The 20,916-nt window shown below is 46.1% G+C and overlaps 1 protein-coding gene across 1 annotated transcript in view; it reads right to left on the bottom strand.

Annotated features, from left to right (window-relative positions):
- Positions 1-20,916, bottom strand: part of LOC141094139 (uncharacterized) — a 305,335-nt gene that overhangs the window by 249,301 nt on the left and 35,118 nt on the right. The gene's annotated exons all lie outside the window — the stretch shown is intronic.

Here is a 20,916-nt window from a genome sequence, read left to right as displayed (position 1 = left end):
CTGTCCTTTTGAACTAGTAAAAGATTGAGTACGGATAATATTTGGGCAGGCAGCACATTTTCCACACGGACAACCCCCAGTAACAGAAGAATGTAGTTGGCTCATTCACATAATGACTTTTTACTAAACAGTCACCAAGATTTTTTGATCTACTAAATGTGATTTGTGGTTTAGGACCCAAAAATTTGGATAAAATGGGATCAGATAACAAAATCGGCCAAGATTTCTCCAAATAGTGGCGCATTAGATCTGACTGTCCATGAAATTGTGTATTGAACCGAACATTCTGTGTCGACTTAGTCCTTGGAGAAGAATACAGAGCAGAATGTCTAGAAGTGTGTTTTGCTCTGTTGAATGCCCTCTTGATACAGCGGCGGCTGTATCCCCTGTCACTGAATCTTTGAGATCCTCAGTTTGTTTGAAAAAATCAGTCATTAGAACCAATTCTGCATAACAGCAGAAATTGTCCTACAGGTATGGAACGAATAACAGATTTGGGATGGGCGGACTTAGCATGTAACAACGAGTTTACAGCAGTAGTTTTGTGAAATCAGTGTAAAGTCAGTTGTTTTCATCCCTTTTAACTAACACATCAGGAAATTCGATAGAATTATGATCATGATAATAAGTCAGGCAATTATTTAAATCATTCTGATTAAGCTCAGAAATTCTTGTAGGGATTCAATGGAACCCTGCCGGATCATAAAGACATCATCTATGTACCGTGTCCAGAAAAGGACGCGGTTCATAGATGTGATCCGATCCGACAGGAAGAGGTCTCTCTCCCACAGCCCCAGGAACAGGTTGGCATAGGCTGGTGCAAAAGGGGCTCCCATAGCTGTTCCCTGGAGCTGTAGGAAGAAAGACCCCTTAAAAAGAAAAAAACTATGCGTTAACGAAAATTCCAGAAGCTAAACAGTGAATTCAGTCATGTCAGGTGAAAGGGATGTAGATTGAAGAAAGAACTTTGTTGCCTTAATTCCCTCAGTGTGATGGATATTCGTGTAGAGAGATTCTACGTCACACGAATTGTGTCATTGCCAATATGGAGACCATCTATCTTTTTAAGAAAGTCACTTGTATCTCTAGTATACAATGGTAAAGACCCAGCTAGGGATTGTAATTTGGAATCGATAAATTTGTTGACTTTCTCAAGGTATTGCCTATCCCCGAGATGATGGGTCTACCAGGAGGTTTTTGACAATTCTTAAGTATTTTTGGTAAAAGATAAAGGGTGGAAATGGATGGTTCGGCAATTTGTAAGACAGAATATATCTCATTTGTTATAATCCCTTTGTCCTTAGCAGACTGGAGAATCAATTTTAATTCAGTTTGAAATTTACTCAAGGGATTATAAGTCAATTTTTTGTAAAATTGTGAGTCCTTAAGTTGGCGAAACGCCTCCGCCTCAAATACTTTTTGGACAAACCACCACCTTTCCACCCTAATCTGCTGGTTTATAGACCACATCTTGAAGCTTTGTAATCTTGTGAGGCCTATCCTTTCCTCTTGTGAAAGATTATCATAGGTGGAACAATGAGGGATATTCAAAAAGTCTTTGCTCACCACACGTACAAAAATGTCCAAAACCAGACAAGTGGACAAGGGAGGGAATTTTACAGATTTGAGTTTTAATGATGCAGTTATCTTACCCCCCTGTTGTGTATTATGTTCTTCAGCTAGTTCCTCCAAAGTAGCTAGCGCCTCCTGTTCTGTCTCTGTGGGAAACAATTGAACACGCTTATCATAAAAATATTGTTTAACCTTTTAATGACAGCCAATTCGTCTTTTTACTGACCTGAGATATGAGAATATCATCCCCATACAGGTGACAATCCAGCAGCTGTCAGATGTACACTACAGCTGACAACTTGCTGTATCACAAACGATCAGTGTTGTCACCGTCCATATCTGTTTAGCCCCTTAGTTGCTGCTGTCAAAAGTGACTACATGAAATAAAGGGTTAATAGATTGTGGGGGCTTCCGCTTTAATCTTATTGACTCACTGAGACTATGATTGTGTGGTCCTGCTGCTTGCCATAGCAGTTCATGGCCAAATAGAGGCCTTAGAGTCTGCCGGCTACAGCGGCCAGTTCAGAAGTTAGCGACATTTAGGTGGTAATCAAACACTTTTTTATTCCTGCTATACCATTTTGCATTAATTCCTGAAAATCACCTGAAGGGTTAATAAACTACCTGACAGCAGTTTTCAATATGTCAGGGGGTGCTGTTTTTAAAATGGTATCACGTTTGGGGTTTTTCAATATATAGCACCCCCAATGTCACGTCAATCTTGGATAGGTACCTCAAAAAAAGACATTTTGTAAATTTCCTTGAAAAAATGAAAAACTACTGCTACATTTTAAAACCTCCTAAAAGGCTAACAAAATAAATTAGCGTTTTAAAAATGGTGCTGATGTAAAGCAGGCATGTGGGAAATGTTTTTTATTAATGTTTTTGAGTGGTATGACTATCTGGATTAAAGGGATAATCATTCTAAGTTTGAAAATTGCAATTTCTTTTACATTTTTGTCTAGTTTCTGATATTTTTTATAAGTAAACACAAAACACATCAACCTAAATTTACCACTAACATAAATTATAATGTGCCACGAAAAAACATTCTCAAAATTAATGAGATTTGTTGAAGCGTTCCAGTGTTATTACCACATAAAGTGACATTGATCAGCATTTTAAAAATTGGCCCCGTCACTAAGGGGTTAAACATTATTTTTCTGGCAAAAAATTGCATTGGATCTATCAAACTGTCCAGTAGGACAAAACGTTAGACCCTTATTTAATAATGAGATTTCAATAGGTGAAAATTGATGTTCACTTAAATTAATTACCTTGAGAGAATTTCTATTCTCAGGTGATTGTCCAAAATAACGTTTATTAGGAAGATAGGGTAGATTGTGTTTACATTTCGGTGTCGGGATAGTCGAGTTAGAGACGGAAGAAGAGGTTGCAGAGATCTCACTAGGAGGATGGATGGAAGATGTATATGTGTACGATTTCTGGTTTTTGACACCAGATATTTAACCTTCCATCTGTAAGTTCGGCCAGATGAAAAATCCCGTTGATCCCTATTAAGTTTCTTGGTATGATTCACTTGAATATCCTTAACCCACAAGTCCAAGTTTTTATTCATCTGTCCAGCAATAGACTTAATTTGATCAGAGGTGAGCTCAGATTTGGCCAAAGTATAGGTATCATCCAAAGTTTTATCGATCAAATTTATCGGTCGCTGATTCAATTGAATAAGTAACTCCATAAATTTCTTTGATGTCATTACATATATGTTCCCAATCCTTAATAAAATCTTCATCCTCAACTACAAAAGATGGTATAACACGTACACGAAGTCCCCTAGGTATTACATTTTTCAAAATATAGTTTTCCAAAAATGCTTTGTTCCGCCATCATTTTGTTTTCTTGAATAACAGATTTTTAATAGTGTTAGAAACAGAGTCCACCTGTAGACCAACCGATGCAGGTGCCATAGCCCCATCATTGAGTCCACCTGTAGACCAACCGATACAGGTGCCAAAGCCCCATCATTGAGTCCACCTGTAGACCAACCGATGCAGGTGCCATAGCTCCATCATTGAGTCCACCTGTAGACCAACCGATGCAGGTGCCATAGCCCCATCATTGAGTCCACCTGTAGACCAACCGATACAGGTGCCATAGCACCATCATTACCAAAGACTTCTTTAATATGTCCCTGCCAGGAGATTTCCTTAGCTTTAAAATCCATTTCCAAAGTGCAAGAGGCCTGTGCAGAACACAGTGACAATTACGTTATTAAAACACAGAGGACAAAAAGGCAACCGTATATAAAACCAACCAGGTGAATATATAGATGGTGAATATAAAATGATAAATATTTTATATACGTGCCTATATGGAAAATGGCAGACCATTCGGTAATAAGACTTGTAAATAATTAGGGCAAAACGGACATAAAAGTCTTTTATGTTTGGTTTGTCCTAATTATTTTCAAGTGCGAGCGGTATGTATATCCCCAGTCTCAGGCAGAAAATACACACAAGTCTCCGTCCGTCACTGTCAAGGTCTTCCAAATCCCCCAGAACACTGCTGCCACCAGCCCTTTAAATCAATATCGGGTCAGGAGCCAACCCACAAGGTAGCAGTATTTTTAGCACGGAGGACGTTTATAGAGCAAGGAAAAACGAAACTAGTAAATTTTATAGATTTTCTTCAGGAAAAATAGGCAGTGTTTACAAAAATATAAAAGATGTTACAAAACAGACAAGCTAGAGTATATACAGACAATTACAAAATAAAATGGATTAAAATAAAAACTTGCATATAGTCAATGCCACGCCATGAGGAGGTTGAGAAGGGGAGTTCCCAAGGACCAAGATTCAGTCCACAGCAGTGATGGTATATGCTGTCTCCCGACGTTTGAATGAGCGGCTGAATGTGCCTTCTAGTCTTATACCTTCTTCTGGCTAACCTCACTTGGGGACGGAGCTATGGAACATACTCCACTTTTGAATGTGACTAGAAAACTTATGGGTGCCATAACTCGGGTTGTGAGGCTCACAGCGTGATGACAGAAGTATCATGTTATCTCTTGCAAATTTACCTTTCTATCGATACCAAACAAGAGCTAGCTGCAGGCTAGTGGATGGCGGGAACCCTTTTCTCCGTACCTGATGGGCATATACGCCAGTAATCGCTGCTGTGGATAGCTCTAATTATGCAGATTCCAAAAATATAAGTTTCCTGCCTCTTCTTAATCTGCGTTATTATATTTGAGTTTGAATAGACAAAAGAACATGTGCTATAGGCAGATCGGATTTACCTGGTTAGGGCAATAAACGTGCCCAGCTGATGGAGAGGAAGGGAGGGACAACATTCCAACAGGGAGAAAGAGGGAGGGGGCTGCAGCTTTGTGAGGGGGATGTCTGTGAGCTGAGCCTGTACAGGGGACTTCATGTGTACACTGCCACACTTAATGGGGAAGGGCAGCATGTCATTTCAAAAACCAATGTTCTGCAGCCGATAGCCCTATATGTGTTGTGGGGAATAGATAGCTCAGCTGGGATCTTTGCTTTGGCACAAGCATGTGGCTATGGAGTCACTACAGCAGACTAGCAAGTTCCACCTGGATATGGACATGGCATATTTATTATGCACACTTGTTATTCAATGTTACACATGCCAAACATGAAATAAAACATCTAAGGTCGTCTGGCCACTAACTAACAATAGCAGGCTAACTACAAAATAAACCTATATAACAGCAAAGAAGTCCATGTAATCTTACTGTGTCAGCTCCCAGCTCAGCAGACGAGATAGACTGAGAGATCCCAGCTCCTCCTGATTATATCAGCTGGACCAGTCAGGAAACCAAAACCTGGATTGAATTAGTGGAGGGGAAACTACCAGTCCTTTCCATGCTGATCACTAAGGAAACCAGGACTGGATTACAGTGAAATAAACTGGCTTCATCATCAGTACAGGGAGACATATGAAATGAAACGGGGAGAAATATACCTGTTTTCTAGTACCTCTCCCCTTGGCACCTCACACACCCCCCTCCTTTGTTCAAGCCCGTGGGGTCGGACACGACGAGTCACCAAGCAGTGCGTTCTAGACAACGCATCTGCATTTCTGTGCGCTGTGCCTGCCCTGTGCTCAACAGAAAATTTAAACCCTTGTAATGCTAAGAACCAGCGTGTCACCCGCGCATTGCCCTCTTTTGCCTGTGACATCCACATTAGGGGCGAATGGTCTAAACTGGCGACCTAGTAAATAATAGCGCAAGGTGCACAGGGCCCATTTCACAGCCAGGGATTCCCGCTCAACTACACTGTAGTTCTTTTCTGCCCTCGTAAGCTTTCTGCTTAGATAGGCCACTGGGTGTTCCTCGCCATTTATTTCTTGAGACAAAACCGCACCGAGGCCCACCCCAGAGGCGTCTGTTTGGACAATAAACTCCGGTTTAAAGTCTGGTGCAACCAACACTGGTTGGTCACAGAGGACTGTTTTCAATCATTGAAAGGCCTCCTCTGCTTCTGCGTTCCACTTTATTGTGACAGATTTCGACCCCTTAGTAAGATCTGTGAGAGGAGCTGCGATGTTCGCAAAATGTTTGATGAACCGCCTATAATAACCAACGATCCTTAAAAAAGCTCCAACCTGTTTTTTGGTTACCGGTCGTGGCCAATTTTGAATAGCGTCCACTTTATTGGCTTGAGGCTTCACAACGCCTCTCCCTATGCTATATCCCAGATAGCGAGCCTCTTCCAATCCCAACATACATTTCTTGGGATTGGCAGTCAACCCAGCTGTTTTTAGGGAGTCTAAGAAGGCTTGTACTTTTGACAAATGCGTGTCCCAGTCATCGCTAAAGATAATGATGTCGTCCAAGTATGCGGATGCATACTGGCCATGGGGTTTTAGGACAATATCCATTAGACGTTGGAAGGTGGCTGCGGCACCATGCAACCCAAATGGCATATCTCGGTACTGGAATAATCCCAGGGGCGTAACAAAGGCAGTTTTCTCTTTGGCTGATTCCGTGAGGGGAATCTGCCAATAACCTTTTGTTAAGTCAGTAGTGAATATGTACCTGGCCGAACCCAGTCTCTCTATCAGTTCATCGACTCTTGGCATCGGGTAGGCATCGAATTTCAATACTTCATTTACTTTCCGAAAATCGTTACAAAATCGGATAGTCCCATCGGGTTTGGGCACCAGTACGATAGGGCTAGCCCAATCACTCCGGGACTCCTCAATGACCCCGAGCTCTAACATCTTCACTTCCTGGGCAATGGCTTGTCTCCGAGCCTCCGGAATTCGATATGGTTTTAGCCGTACCCGCGCCTGTGGATCAGTAACAATGTCATGTTTAATTAGGTGAGTCCGGCCAGGAAGTTCCGAGAAAACATCTGCGTTCCTCTGTATGAACTCCCTGGTCTCTCGTTTTTGGGTTTCGGATAGCGTGTCTGCAATACCCACTTCTGGCGGAGCTACCTGGGGTCCTTTACCTTAGAAGGTGGTGCCCCTCGAGGCCCATCCTCAAGGGCAGCTCCTGCCACCAGACTCTCCCTGTCCCGCCAGGCCTTAAGCAAGTTTATGTGGTATATTTGTTCGGGCTTTCTCTTGTCTGGTTGGTGTATCTTATAATTTACTTCACCTATTCGTTCCAGTACTTCGTATGGTCCCTGCCATTTCGCAAGAAATTTATTTTCTACGGTAGGTACCAATACCAACACCCTGTCTCCGGGTTGAAAGGCTCGTGTTTTAGCCGCTCGGTTGTATACCTTGCTTTGGGCATGTTGTGCGCGCTCTAAACACTCTTTAACTATTGGCATAACTGCTGCAATTCGGTCCTGCATAAGTGTTATGTGTTCAATTACACTGCGATAAGGAGTCACCTCTTGTTTCCAAGTCTCCTTGGCAATATCTAACAGGCCTCTAGGACACCGCCCATAAACCAACTCAAAAGGTGAAAAGCCTGTGGAGGATTGGGGTACCTCACGTATAGCGAACAGGAGGTATGGTAGTAGGGCATCCCAATCTCTCCCGTCCTTATCCACCACCCTTTTCAACATTCCCTTTAGGGTTTTGTTAAAGCGCTCCACCAAACCGGCAGTCTTAGGGTGATATACTGAGGTACGCAAATGGGAGATTTTTAGTAGTTTACATAAGTCCTTAAGTATACGAGACATAAAGGGGGTCCCTTGATCCATAAGTATCTCTTTCGGAATGCCGGTGCGGGAAAACATTAACCAGCTCCTTTGAAATTGATTTCGCATTGGCATTCCGCAAGGGCACTGCTTCGGGATAACGCGTGGCATAATCTAATACTACCAAAATGTACTGATGACCCCTGGCAGATTTAACTAACGGACTGACTATATCCATTGCTATCCTCTCGAAGGGCTCCTCTATTATTGGTAAGGGCACTAAGGGGATTCTAAAATGTGGCATAGGTGCGGTCAATTGACACGTAGGACAGGACCGACAGTACTGGGTCACGTCTCCCACTAGACCCGGCCAAAAGAAACATTGCAGAATATGGTATTTTGTTTTTTCTACCGCCAAGTGTCCTCCCAAGGGATGTTTATGTGCCAACTCCAAAACTACCTGGCGAAAGGACTTAGGTACCACTAGTTGTTCTACCACCACTCCTCGCACCTTGTCTATGTGATACAGCATATCCTGCTGCACCGCCATGTGTGGGAACTCGTTTTGAGCCCCTGGGTACAATGGTCTTCCCTCGGAGACCTTTACGTTTTCCCACGCCCTTGCTAGAGTAGGATCCTGGTGCTGAGCGGTCCCGAACTTACCACGGGCCACCTCAAGATCAGGCATTTCTAAAACATCCTCTAGCTCATCTGCCTCGCCTGCATACACAGCCAGAGGAGAGTCCACAAATTCTGGTACTTCCTCTGAGATGGGTTCTCCGTCGTCTTGCTGCAATGGTTCAGGGGCTAGCTCCGGAGTACCGTCTTCAACTAGAGGGTTCATGCCACTTTTGAAGTTCCACAAGTCCCAAAATAAGGGAAAGTCTCTCCCCAGGATTACACTGTGTCCCATAGACTTTATGACTGCTGCCTGATGTCTTTTGGTCCCTACTGGCGTGGCAAGAATAACCCAGGCAGTGGGGTAGTTCTTAGTATCCCCATGGATGCAACTAATGCCCACGGTTAAGTTCGTTAGGGCGCTAGAGTCCACCAAACTGGCATGTACCAAAGTTACTTGACTGCCGGAATCCAAGACGGCATTCACACTATAACCGTCAACCTCGACGTGGCACACGTGTTGTTCATTTCCCGTGAGGGTCTCCGCCACACAGACTGACTGCACATATAACGAAAGACACCTCATAGCGTTACAGTCCATTGGCTCTGTAGTCATTGGGCAGTTAGCTGCTACATGGCCAAGCCCGCGACATCGCCAACATTGTATAGGCCCTTGCCTCCTCGATGGAGATCCCAGACGAGGTCTGCTGGCTTGCTGTGAGCCTGTACCACCTCCATAGACCTTTGTAGGTCTGCTACCCTTCATTGTGACGTTCTCTTTTGAAGATGAAGTAGGTTTCGCAGGACTCTTCGGCGATTTCTTGGGGAGCCAGTGGGGTGCTAACGTCCCTTGGAGTAGGCTTTCAGAAGCATTGTAGCATTCGACCATATTCACCAACTGGTCAGCGGTAGTTGGGTCACCCTGTCCAACCCACCTCTGGATCTTAGTGGGTAAGGATCGCAGGTACTTGTCTAGAACAACACGTTCCACCATCTGTGCGGACGTCAAAGCCTCTGGTTGCAGCCATTTTTTTACTAGATGGATGAGATCATGCATTTGTGAGCGGGCTGGCTGATGCTCCACAAAAGTCCATAAATGCACCCTCTGTGCACGTACATACGTGTTTACTCCCAGCCTTGCCAGGATTTCGCCTTTGAGTTTGATATAGTCCATAGCATCCGCTCCACTCAGATCGAAATAGGCCTTTTGTGGATCTCCGCTCAGAAATGGAGCAACTACCTCAGCCCATCTGTCCAGCGGTAAGTGCTCACGTTCTGCAATACGTTCGAACACGGTGAGGTATGCTTCCACATCATCGTCTGTGGTCATTTTAAGCAAAGACTTTTGTACGGCTTCCTGCGCACTAGCAACGCTTTGTGCACGGTCTCCCTCATCTTGGGGTTGCCGAACCAAGGCCTGTTTTATTGCCTCCAACTGCTCTTGCTGCATCTGGTGTTGCTGCTCCAGAGCCTTCTGGAAGCCAGTATTAGTTTGCTGTTGTTGCACATTTGCTTGCAATAACTGCTTCACTAGTTCCTCCATATTACTGGACTCATGGCTCTTCAAAAGCGCAGAAGCTTTCAGCCAGGACATACACAGCATTTTCTCTCCAGTCACAGTCCAGCAGCCACAGTTGCCCGCATTCGAAACACCATTTGTGGGGAATAGATAGCTCAGCTGGGATCTTTGCTTTGGCACAAGCGTGTGGCTATGGAGTCACTTCAGCAGACTAGCAAGTTCCACATGGATATGAACACGGCATATTTATTGTGCACACTTGTTATTCAATGTTACACATGCCAAACATGAAATAAAACATCTAAGGCTGTCTGGCCACTAACTAACAATAGCAGGCTAACTACAAAATAAACCTATATCACAGCAAAGAAGTCCATGTAATCTTACTGTGTCAGCTCCCAGCTCAGCAGACGAGATAGACTGAGAGATCCCAGCTCCTCCTGATTATATCAGCTGGACCAGTCAGGAAACCAAAAACCTGGATTGAATTAGTGGAGGGGAAACTACCAGTCCTTTCCATGCTGATCACTAAGGAAACCAGGACTGGATTACAGTGAAATAAACTGGCTTCATCATCAGTACAGGGAGACATATGAAATGAAACGGGGAGAAATATACCGGTTTTCTAGTACCTCTCCCCTTGGCACCTCACAGTGTAACTAGAACAATAGGAAATACTTCATATTTCCTGACAGTTTTGAGAAGAAATCCTCTTTTCTTAGTGACCAGAAAAGTATCTTGGGGAGAAACCTTTTTCATATTCTTAATCTGTTAACTATTTTGCTTGAAAATCAACTCTTAATAAACATCAGAGCAGTCACAAGGGGAAGCTTTTTTATGTTTAGAATGTTGGAAATGATTTAACCGACGACAACCTCTTGCCATTCCTCATGTTTCGCCTCGTTAACATAAAAACACTCCTCTCCGCTTCCGTTCCTCTGCCATTCCAGTGGTGTCAGGACTCACATTCCGGAGGCTGACATGAGGTTGTTGCATCGCACGAGCCGTGCTCACAATCAGTGCCAGCTTTACTGCCCCCCTCTATGGATGTACTGAATATCAACTGGAAGCCAGGGCTGTGGCTGCTCTCCGACTTTGTGATGTTTGATTTGTCCAAAGGTGGGGATGGTGACGCCAGTGCTGATTGGGGGCAGGTTTCACATGATTTAACAACCTCACATGAACCCCGGGAATGCAAGTGCTGACACCGCTGGAAAATGTCACACAGAATGAATCCATTATCATACCTAGAGCCTGAACAATGAATTGTTGGAAAACCATATATTATTGGCCATCAAAAATAACTTAGATGGAGTGAAACAATATGTGATTCACAAATTGTACAAAAAGATATAACAGACAGTCGTATAATTAAAGTTAATTTACTTTACAACTAACCATAGTTTTTTGACTATATGACACTTATAGAAAACATTAAAATCCATAAAGCAATACCTGCCTATAAGCCCCAAATCAGTAGTGGTCAGATCGCTGACTCCAGCCATGTCATGTTTACTATCTATATGGAAAGGATCTTGAACTTCTGCGGTGTTCAGGAGTGAAGCTATTGTTAATGTTGGGAAGTTTATAAAACCTGAAGGGCTGAGAACATTCCACAACCCGGCCCACTTGAGGTCATTAAGGAGGGGTGTCAGGGTGTAACTTAGGTGCTGATAAAAAGTGAAGGCTAATTATAATCTGGCTTCATACAGAACGATATATATCCATGTATGCACATTCCCATTCACTGGATGTTCCCAATCAAAGTGCTCTTCTTGACTAAGCCATTTCATCCCTGTGATCACCATAGTAGGTTCCTTGTTTATTTTATGCAAAATAATTTGTAAAATCTTTTATATTTTTTATAAACACTGCCTATCATTTTGGATTTGTCACGCCGTGCTCACCTGGGGGCGGGACCTCGGTCCCGACGTCATCTCTTCTGGAGCCACGGTCACTCCGGGGGTCCTGTCGGGTGCGCACGCGCAGCTCTCGTCCCCGGGTCTCCTCCATGTCACGTTTGCGCTTGCGCGCTCCTGTCAGTGCTGTATAGGGCTTGGTCCTCTCTATGGTAATGGAGGACCTGACCCAGAACCAGTAGTAGTCATGTGCTATATCAGACGACCTCCCCCTAGGGGAGGTGCCTGATTATTGTTGTGCTTCCTGGCTTGGTCTGCCGTGTCCCTGCCTGGCTGTGCGCTGTATTCAGGTCCTCTGCTTTGTACTTGGTTGTGCCTCCTGGCACACGCTCTGACCCTGTGCTCTGTCTCGTACTTGGTTGTGCCTCCTGGCACACGCTCTGACCCTGTGCTGTCTCGTACTCGGTTGTGCCTCCTGGGACATGCTCTGACCCTGTACTCTGTCTCATACTCGGTTGTGCCTCCTGGCACACGCTCTTACCCTGTACTCTGTCTCATCCTCAGTTGTGCCTCCTGGCACACACTCTGATTCCGTGCTCTGTCTTATACTCAGTTGTGCCTCCTGGCACACACTCTGCTCCTGTACTCTGTTACACCTCCTGGCACACCTGCTGCCTGACTCAGTGCTCTGACGTGCGCCTTGCACGCATCCTGCTTCACTCACACCCGGACGAACGAAGTCTCTGTATACCACGTGTTCCCTTGTCCACGCTTTACACGTTCCTGCAGACACACTCACCCACTCGTGTCTCCTGTGAGCCGGTCGCCTGGTGCTAGCAGTCGTGGTGCCTCACCCCCTGGGGCTTGCCCCTGACACTCCCTGTATAGGGGGTGGTCTTCACTAGGTCAGCTCGCCCTGGGAGGGTTGGTGTCACGACCCAGAGGGTCCACTCCAGGAGTCGTCACAGGATTAAACATAAAACGTAATGGTTCTTTTCCTTTTGTTCTGTAAACTGCATTTTGAAGCCATATGCCACCAGAAATCAGGCGTTCAGACAGCCTGCATGAATAACTGTTGGTGGCAGCAAGTAGTTCTTGGTTTAGCGTGGTTAGCAGTGACCGTACCCAGGGTATATATACAGACCATGCATTGAAATTATTATAATGCCATTTATTCCACGGCGCTTTACATGTGAGGAGGGGTGTACATAATACATACAAGTACAGTAATCTTAAACAATACAAGTCACGACTGGTACAGGATGAGAGAGGACCCTGCCCGCGAGGGCTCACAATCTACAAGGGATGGATGAGGATACAGTAGGCAAGGGTAGAGCTGGTCGTGCAACGGTTTGGTGGATAGGTGGTTACTGCAGGTTGTAGGCTTGTTGGAAGACCTTGGTCTTCAGGTTCTTTTTGAAGGTTTCCATGGTAGGAGAGAGTCTGATATGTTGGGGTAGAGAGTTCCAGAGTAGGGGGGATGCGTGGGAGAAGTCTTGTATGCGATTGTGGGAAGAGGAGATAAGAGGGGAGTACAGATGGAGATCTTGTGAGGATCAGAGGTTTTGTGCAGGTAAGTACCGGGAGACGAGGTCACAGATGTATGGAGGACTCAGGTTGTGGATGGCTTTGTATGTCATGGTTAGGGTTTTGAACTGGAGTCTTTGGGTAATGGGGAGCCAGTGCAGGGATTGACAGAGGGGAGAGGCCGGGGAATAATGGGGGACAGGTGGATTAGTGGGGCAGCAGAGTTTAGAATAGATTGGAGGGGTGCGAAAGTGTTAGAGGGGAGGCCACAGAGCAGTAGGTTGCAGTAGCCAAGGCAGGAGATGATGAGGGCATGGACTAGGGTTTTTGCAGATTCTTGGTTGAGGAATGTACGGATCCGTGAAATATTTTTGAGTTGAAGTCGGCAGGAAGTGGAAAGGGCTTGGATATGTGGTTTTAAAGAGAGATCAGTGTCAAGGATAACCCCGAGGCAGCGAGCTTGTAGGACTGAAGAGAGTGGGCAGCCGTTTATTTTAATGGATAGGTCCGTTGGGGGGGTCACGTGAGATGGGGGAAAGATGATTAATTCTGTTTTGTCCATATTAAGTTTTAGAAATCTAGCGGAGAAGAAGGATGAAATAGCAGACAGACATTGAGGGATTCTGTTTAGTAGGGAGGTGATATCTGGTCCAGAGATGTAGATCTGTGTGTCATCAGCATAGAGGTGATACTGAAAGCCATGATATTCTATGAGCTGTCCGAGGCCGAAGGTGTAAATGGAGAAGAGCAGTGGCCCTAGGACTGAACCTTGCGGGACTCCAACAGATAGGGGGCGCGGTGAGGAGGTGGTGTGCGAGTGGGAGATGCTGAATGTCCGGTCTGTTAGGTATGACGCAATCCAAGATAGGGCCAAGTCTGTGATACCAAGTGATGAGAGGGTCTGTAGTAATAGGGAATGGTCCACTGTGTCAAAGGCAGAGGACAGGTCCAGGAGGAGGACAGAGTAGTGTCGGTGGCATTGGCGGCTAGTAGGTCATTGGGGATCTTAGTTAGGGCAGTTTCAGTGGAGTTGTGTGGCCGGAAGCCAGATTGTAATGGGTTAAGGAGGAAGGAAGAAGAGAGGTGGGAGGACAGTTCAAGATGGACGTGTTGTTCCAGTAGTTTTGAGGCATAGGGGAGAAGTGATATAGGGCAATAGCTAGATACAGAGGATGGGTCAAGAGAGGGCTTTTTGAGGATAGGTGTGATTGAGGCATGTTTAAAGCTTGAGGGGAAAACACCAGTTGTTAGTGACAGGTTGAAGAGGTGGGTTAGGGTTGGGATGAAGACTGTGGTGAGGTTTGGGATGAAGTGGGATGGGATCGGGTCAAGTGCACAGGTAGTGAGATGTGATCTTGAGAGTAGAGTGGAAAGTCAATCTGTAATGGTGGAGAAGTTGGATTTGGTGGAGGAGGGCAGGATAGTTAGGAGGAAGGGCACTGGGGGTTGTTGACCAAGACTGTCTCTGATGATATCAATCTTTTCCTTGAAAAATGAGGCAAAGTCTTCAGCTGAGATGAGTGTGGAAGGAGGAGGTGCTGGGGGGCGGAGGAGAGAATTGAAGGTGTTGAATAACTGTTTAGGGTTGTGAGACAGGGAGGATATGAGAGATGAGAAGTAGGTTTGTTTTGGTGCAGCAAGTGTGTCCTTGAAAGTAGTGAGGGACTGTTTGAATGCGATAAAGTCCTAATTGGAGTGGGATCTTTTCCATCTCCGCTCTGCAGCCCTGGAAGCCCGCCTCAGTTCTTTGGTCAGACTGGTGTGCCAGGGCTGTCTGTTGATTTTGCGAGCTTTGAGATGTTTGAGAGGGGCAACTGATTCCAAATCTACAGCTATTGTGGTGTTATATAGAGCGACAGCGGCATCCACATTGTGTAGGGAACTTATGTCTTTAAGAGGGAGGAGGGATTCAGACAATGAGTGTAGATCGAGGTGTTGAAGACTTCTGCGAGGGTGTGCAAGTTTTTGAGGTGGGGATTGTGGACCTGAGGAGGAGAGGGAAGAGAATGTAAGTAGGTTGTGGTCAGAGAGAGGAAGAGGTGAGTTAGAGAAGCTAGATAGGGAGCAGAGGCGGGTGAAGATGAGGTCTAGTGTGTGGCCATCTTTGTGAGTGGCTGCAGAAGACCATTGAGTGAGGCCGAAGGAGGAAGTGAGAGATAGAAGTTTAGTGGCAGCTGAGAGGGAAGTGTCAATGGGGATGTTGAAGTCGCCCAAGATGATAGTGGGGATATCAGTGGAAAGGAAATGAAGTAGCCAGGTGGAGAAGTGGTCAAAGAAGGTGGTGTCTGTCCCTGGAGGGTGGTATATGACAGCTAGTTGGAGGGGGAGTAGATGCGCACAGAGTGCACCTCAAAGCAAGGGAGGGTAACAGGGTGGCAGTGGGATTGGGGTGAAGGGGCAGTTATCTGACAGGAGAAAATTCCACCATGCTTGCTGCTGGGGCAGGGGGTGTGGGAAAGGTGGAAGCCACCATACGAGAGTGCAGCAGGAGAGGCTGTGTCAGAGGGGGTGAGCCAGGTTTCAGTGATGATGAGGAAGGAAAGTTTGTTAGTAATAAAAAGATCATGGATGAAGGAAAGTTTGTTACAGACAGAGCGAGCCTTCCACAGAGCTCCTGTTAGTGGGACTGGGGAGGCTGGGGCCGGGCAAATGTGTATAAGGTTGGAGTGGTTATGGAAAGTTGTGATTGGGTGTGGATGGGAGGTAGAAATGACTGTGGGAATGTGGTGAGGAGGACCAGGATTTGGAGGGATATCGCCAGCAGTGAGGAGGAGCAGAGAGAGTGTTAGCAAGTGGGAGCAGGAGAGGGCATGACGGTGTGAACAATGGAGCCTAAACGTAAAGGGTTAAAAGTTACATGGAGATGGCAGCTGGGACAGGTACCACATTTAAAGTTACCTGATGGTGCAGTTTTTGTAACCAATTTTTAAATGGAGATATAATTTTGTGGGAAACCAGGATATCTGAGATGTTACATGATCTGCAATAGGAAAAAATAGGTTTTTAAATCCCCATCTTTCGCAAATCCCTATCTGTGTATAGAATGTGCCAATTCTTCCCGATAGACGCATGTACAATATGCTCCAAATTATTATGGAAATGATATTTTTCGCTAATTTTCCTAAGTGGCCGGTGCAAATGACAGTCTAAGTCTAATAAAAGTCATCACCCGTTAGAGTATACATCGAATTTTATTGTAGAAACCTCCCAATGATAACAGTATAATCTCCAAAATGAATAAAAGCTCACAATGCGCTGTTCCAAATGATTAGGCACAGCAGAATTTGTAAACATTTGATATGTTTTCAAGAACTGAAAATGCTCATTTGTGGAATTTGCAGCATTAGGAGGTCACATTCACTGAACAAAAAAGCTATTTAACTCCAAAACATCCTAACAGACCAAGTTACATGTTAACATAGGAACCCTTCTGTGATATCGCCTTCACAATTCTTGCATCCATTGAACTTGTGAGTTTTTGGAGAGTTTCTGCTTGTATTTCTTTGCATGAAGTCAGAATAGCCTCCCAGAGCTGCTGCTTTGATGTGAACTGCCTCCCACCCTCACAGATCTTTTGCTTGATGATACTCCAAAGGTTCTCTATAGGGTTGAGGTCAGGGGAAGATGGTGGCCACACCATGAGTTTATCTCCTTTTATGCCCATAGCAGCCAATGACTCGGGTATTCTTTGCAGCATGACATGGTGCATTGTCATGCATGAAGATGATTTTGCTCCTGAAGGCATGTTTCTGCTTTTTATACCATGGAAGAAATTTGTCAGTCAGAAACTCTATATACTTTGCAGAGGTCATTTTCACACCTTCAGGAACCTTAATGGGCCCTACCAGCTGTTTCCCCATGAATCTGGCCCAAAACATGACTCCTCCACCCCCTTGCTGACGTCGCAGCCTTGCTTTGACACGGTGGCCATCCACCAACCATCCATCTGGACCATCGAGGGTTGCTCGACCCTCATCAGTAAACAAGACTGTTTGAAAGTTAGTCTTCATGTATATCTGGGCCCACTGCAACCGTTTCTGCTTGTGAACACTATTTAGGGGTGGCCAAATAGTAGGTTTATGCACCACAGCAAGCTTTTGAAGGATCCTACACCTTGAGGTTTGAGGGACTCCAAAGGCACCATCAGCTTCAAATATCTGTTTGCTGGTTTGTAATGGCTTTTTAGCAGCCTCTCTTAATCCGATGAACTTGCCTGGCAGAAACCTTCCTCATTCTGCCTTTATCAGCACAAAGACATCTGTGCTCAGAATCAGCCACAAATCTCTTAACAGTGGGGGCGTGTCTATGCCGTGAGAGGGAGGACGCTGGTGAGGAGAGCTCCGTATCATCCTGCCATATCCTGATCCCTGGACCTTTCTCTGGCGGCTCACCTGCTGCTGGCTGGACCTCCCTCGGACGCTGGGACCCCTTGGGCGCTTTGTGGCAGGTCGGGAGATGGATCCTGAGAGCGGGCGACGGGGGAGATAGGAGCGGGCGGCTGGTTCTCCCACGAGGCGGCGGCCATCTTGGGCGCGCAGCTCAACTGCTGAGAGCTGCAGCGCCGGCTTCCCACTGCTGCACCGCCGCCGGGGAGAGAGGAGATTTGACTGACAATCCGGGGGAGCGCGAGGTGAGTGCCCTGGGAAATGGGCCCCTGCGCGGTATCCCTCTCTGCCCATCCACTAACTGCCGGCTGGCGCCATTATTAAGGAAGGCTTTGTGCACCCTCCCCCACTGCAGCTGCCTCTGTGGGACCCACTCCCCCCTCCCTCCCCGGGCCACAAAGATCATCTGGACTGTGCCTAGCTGCTGCCCTGGTAATCCCTCAAACGTCCCTCTGTAGCTTGATTCACAATTAACTGTTACCAGCCCGCTGTGATACCCATCTGTAGTGGGCAATACCTGGATTGCACACCTTAATTTGTTTTATCAGCCGCACTGCAGACAATCGTGAGCCGACTTAAGGGGCCGGGAGCGGTGGAGAAATTAAAGGAGTTTGCTAGACCTGACCCCGCTGAAAGTGCGTGGCACAGTAGGAGCACATCCTCTCAAGTTCAGCGCAAAAATCGCCCTTCTGGGGGAGAGGAAGAGACGGATCAGGAAGAATTGACCCTTAAACAAGCGTCTGCGCAGTTGATGCAGGCTCTCTCATTGACCAGGACATCCCTGACAGAGAAAATTGAGGATGTTTATACGGAGGTGGGGAGACTCCGTCAGGATATGCAGGCCATGAAGGGATGCATTACGGAGGTGGAAACGAGGGTGTCCAGGGTGGAAGATACACCTATGGAGGCTAAATTAACGAAGGTGGCAGGCTCCATGAATGCCTGGAAGCAAAAGGCGGACGATTTAGAAAACAGAATGCGCAGGAATAATATACGTATTGTTGGACTGCCTGAGTGCTCGGAGGGTCAGCATCCTGAGCAGTTTCTAGAGGATTGGCTTAAGACCTCCTTAGGGGATGAATTCTCCCCATTATTCGCCGTTGAAAGAGCTCACAGGGTCCCTACCAGACCCCTGCCTCCGGGGGCCCCACCTCGACCTTTCCTGGCACGCCTGCTCAACTGCAAGGACAGAGACACCATCTTACGCCTGGCGCGCCTGAAAAGTCCTATTAAATTCAATAATGTTGTCATTTCCATCTTTCCGGACTTCTCCGTGGAGCTGCAGAAACAGCGGGTGCAGTTCTTCGAGGTCAAGAAGCGGCTCAGAGACAGGAACATTGTATATTCTATGATATATCCAGCCCGGCTCCGAGTTGTCCATGAGGGTTCTTCTGTATTTTTTACGGATTCGGCGGAGGCGACTGAATGGCTGCGGTCCCTTGGGGGATCCCCGGCGGGGGAGTCCTAATGCGGCGACTGTTATTTCGGATCCTTTCAACCAAAGGTCTAATTGGAGCTCTCCTGGCAAGTTCCCAGATACCAGCTATACCGGACACTGTGTTCAGTGATGGTATCTCCTTATTCATTTTCTGTTAGGGGCGTAAGACTGTACGCCTATGTTACTAGGTTCCTGCATTGCTTTTTCTTTTTTAAAAGTTTTTTTTATGTTTGTCGTTGTTTAGATAGAGGCTGCAGCCTACGTCAAATTCTGCTATCTGTGTGGACTCTATGCACCTGGCTCAGGCGCCATTATACACCATATTTGAATGGATGGTAATGGGCTCTGAGCTGATTTGTATGACCTGGAATGTGAGGGGCATAAAAACCCCTCGCAAGAAAATTAAGGTATTCTCACAGGTCAGACATTGCCGTCCTCACATATTGGCCCTGGTGGAGACACACCTGACCAGGGATACAGTTCGGTGGGTGCAGAAGCCGTGGGTGCAATGGTTTATGCATACTTTTCACACCAGCTACTCAAGGGGAGTTTCTCTGTTAATTCATAAGGATGTTCGGTGGGAGGTCAGGGAAGCCCGGAGAGACCCCGAGGGACGATTTGTGTTTGTCCATGCGCTGATTGACTCTCGGAAATATGTCATCCTTTGTATTTACAATCCCCCTCCGGCTAATATATCAATTCTCCAGAGGGCATTGAGCTTCGCTTTAAGTTACCCAGATGCACATGTCATCTGCATGGGAGATTTTAATCTGGTCATGCATAGCCATCTTGATAAATTGAGACTGGGCGATGGAATACAGGGTGGGGTCCCCCCGGGCTCATCCCAACTGTCACAATTCATGGCGGGTAGTGGGTGGCTAGATCTATGGAGAGTGCACCATCCAGAGACGAGGGAATACACTTGCCATTCCTCCACCAAACGCTCTCTGTCTCGTATAGACTACATTTTTGGATCCAGCGGTTTGGCGGCGTGGGTGGAGGACATTAAACACGGGAGCAGGGGAGTTTCGGATCATAGTCCAGTCATTCTCAAACTTAAATATGGGCCATTGACTAACAGAATAGCATGGAAGCTGAACCCTTTTTGGCTGAAGTTGATAACACCCCCTGATAGAACGTTAGATCAGCTACATTGCTTCGTCTCGTCCCACCCCGAACCCCGAAATATTAATGTATTTTGGGATGCTCTTAAAGCCTATTTACGGGGTTGTTTATCCTCTACAATTTCTCACATTAAGCGAGTGACATCGGAGGAGGATGGCGAGATGGAGCGACGTCTGAAAGACTCGGAGGCAGCCTATATATCGGATCAATCTAACAGTAATAGGATAAAATGGCTGACCGCTCAAAGGTTATATGCTCAATACACGGACACTAAGACGAAACGTAAATTATTTTTTGCCCGGCAGTCTTATTTTGAGATGGGGAATCAGGCGAGTAAGTTTCTGGCCTACTTAGTATGACAGCACAATGCAACCAACACAATTCTACAGATCCGTGATTCAGATGGTACGTTGGTCTCCTCAACTGAGGAGATACTAAAGTGCTTTTCCGACTATTATGGCTCATTGTACAATTCTAAGACAGATGTGGATGGCCCAGAGTGTTTGGACTATTTGTTAGACATAGAGTTTCCCACGCTAAGTCCTTCCCAACAGGCCTATATGGATGCTGAGTTTACTCTGGAGGAGGTAGAGGATGCCATACAAGGCATGGCCTCCGGGAAGGCCCCTGGGCCGGATGGATTCCCTGTGGAGTTATATAGAAAATATCAAGATATACTGGCGCCTCTTTTGTTGACAGTGTTTCGTGGGATTTGGGAGGGGGGATGCATGCCGGAGTCTTTTTATGAGGCCAATATAATAGTTCTAAAAAAGGAGGG

Source organism: Dendrobates tinctorius, unplaced genomic scaffold, assembly GCF_039654945.1.
Source record: "Dendrobates tinctorius isolate UK_male_01 unplaced genomic scaffold, ASM3965494v1 ptg000063l, whole genome shotgun sequence".
NCBI classification, from domain to species: domain Eukaryota; kingdom Metazoa; phylum Chordata; class Amphibia; order Anura; family Dendrobatidae; genus Dendrobates; species Dendrobates tinctorius.
This window is presented reverse-complemented; position numbering and strand designations above follow the sequence as displayed.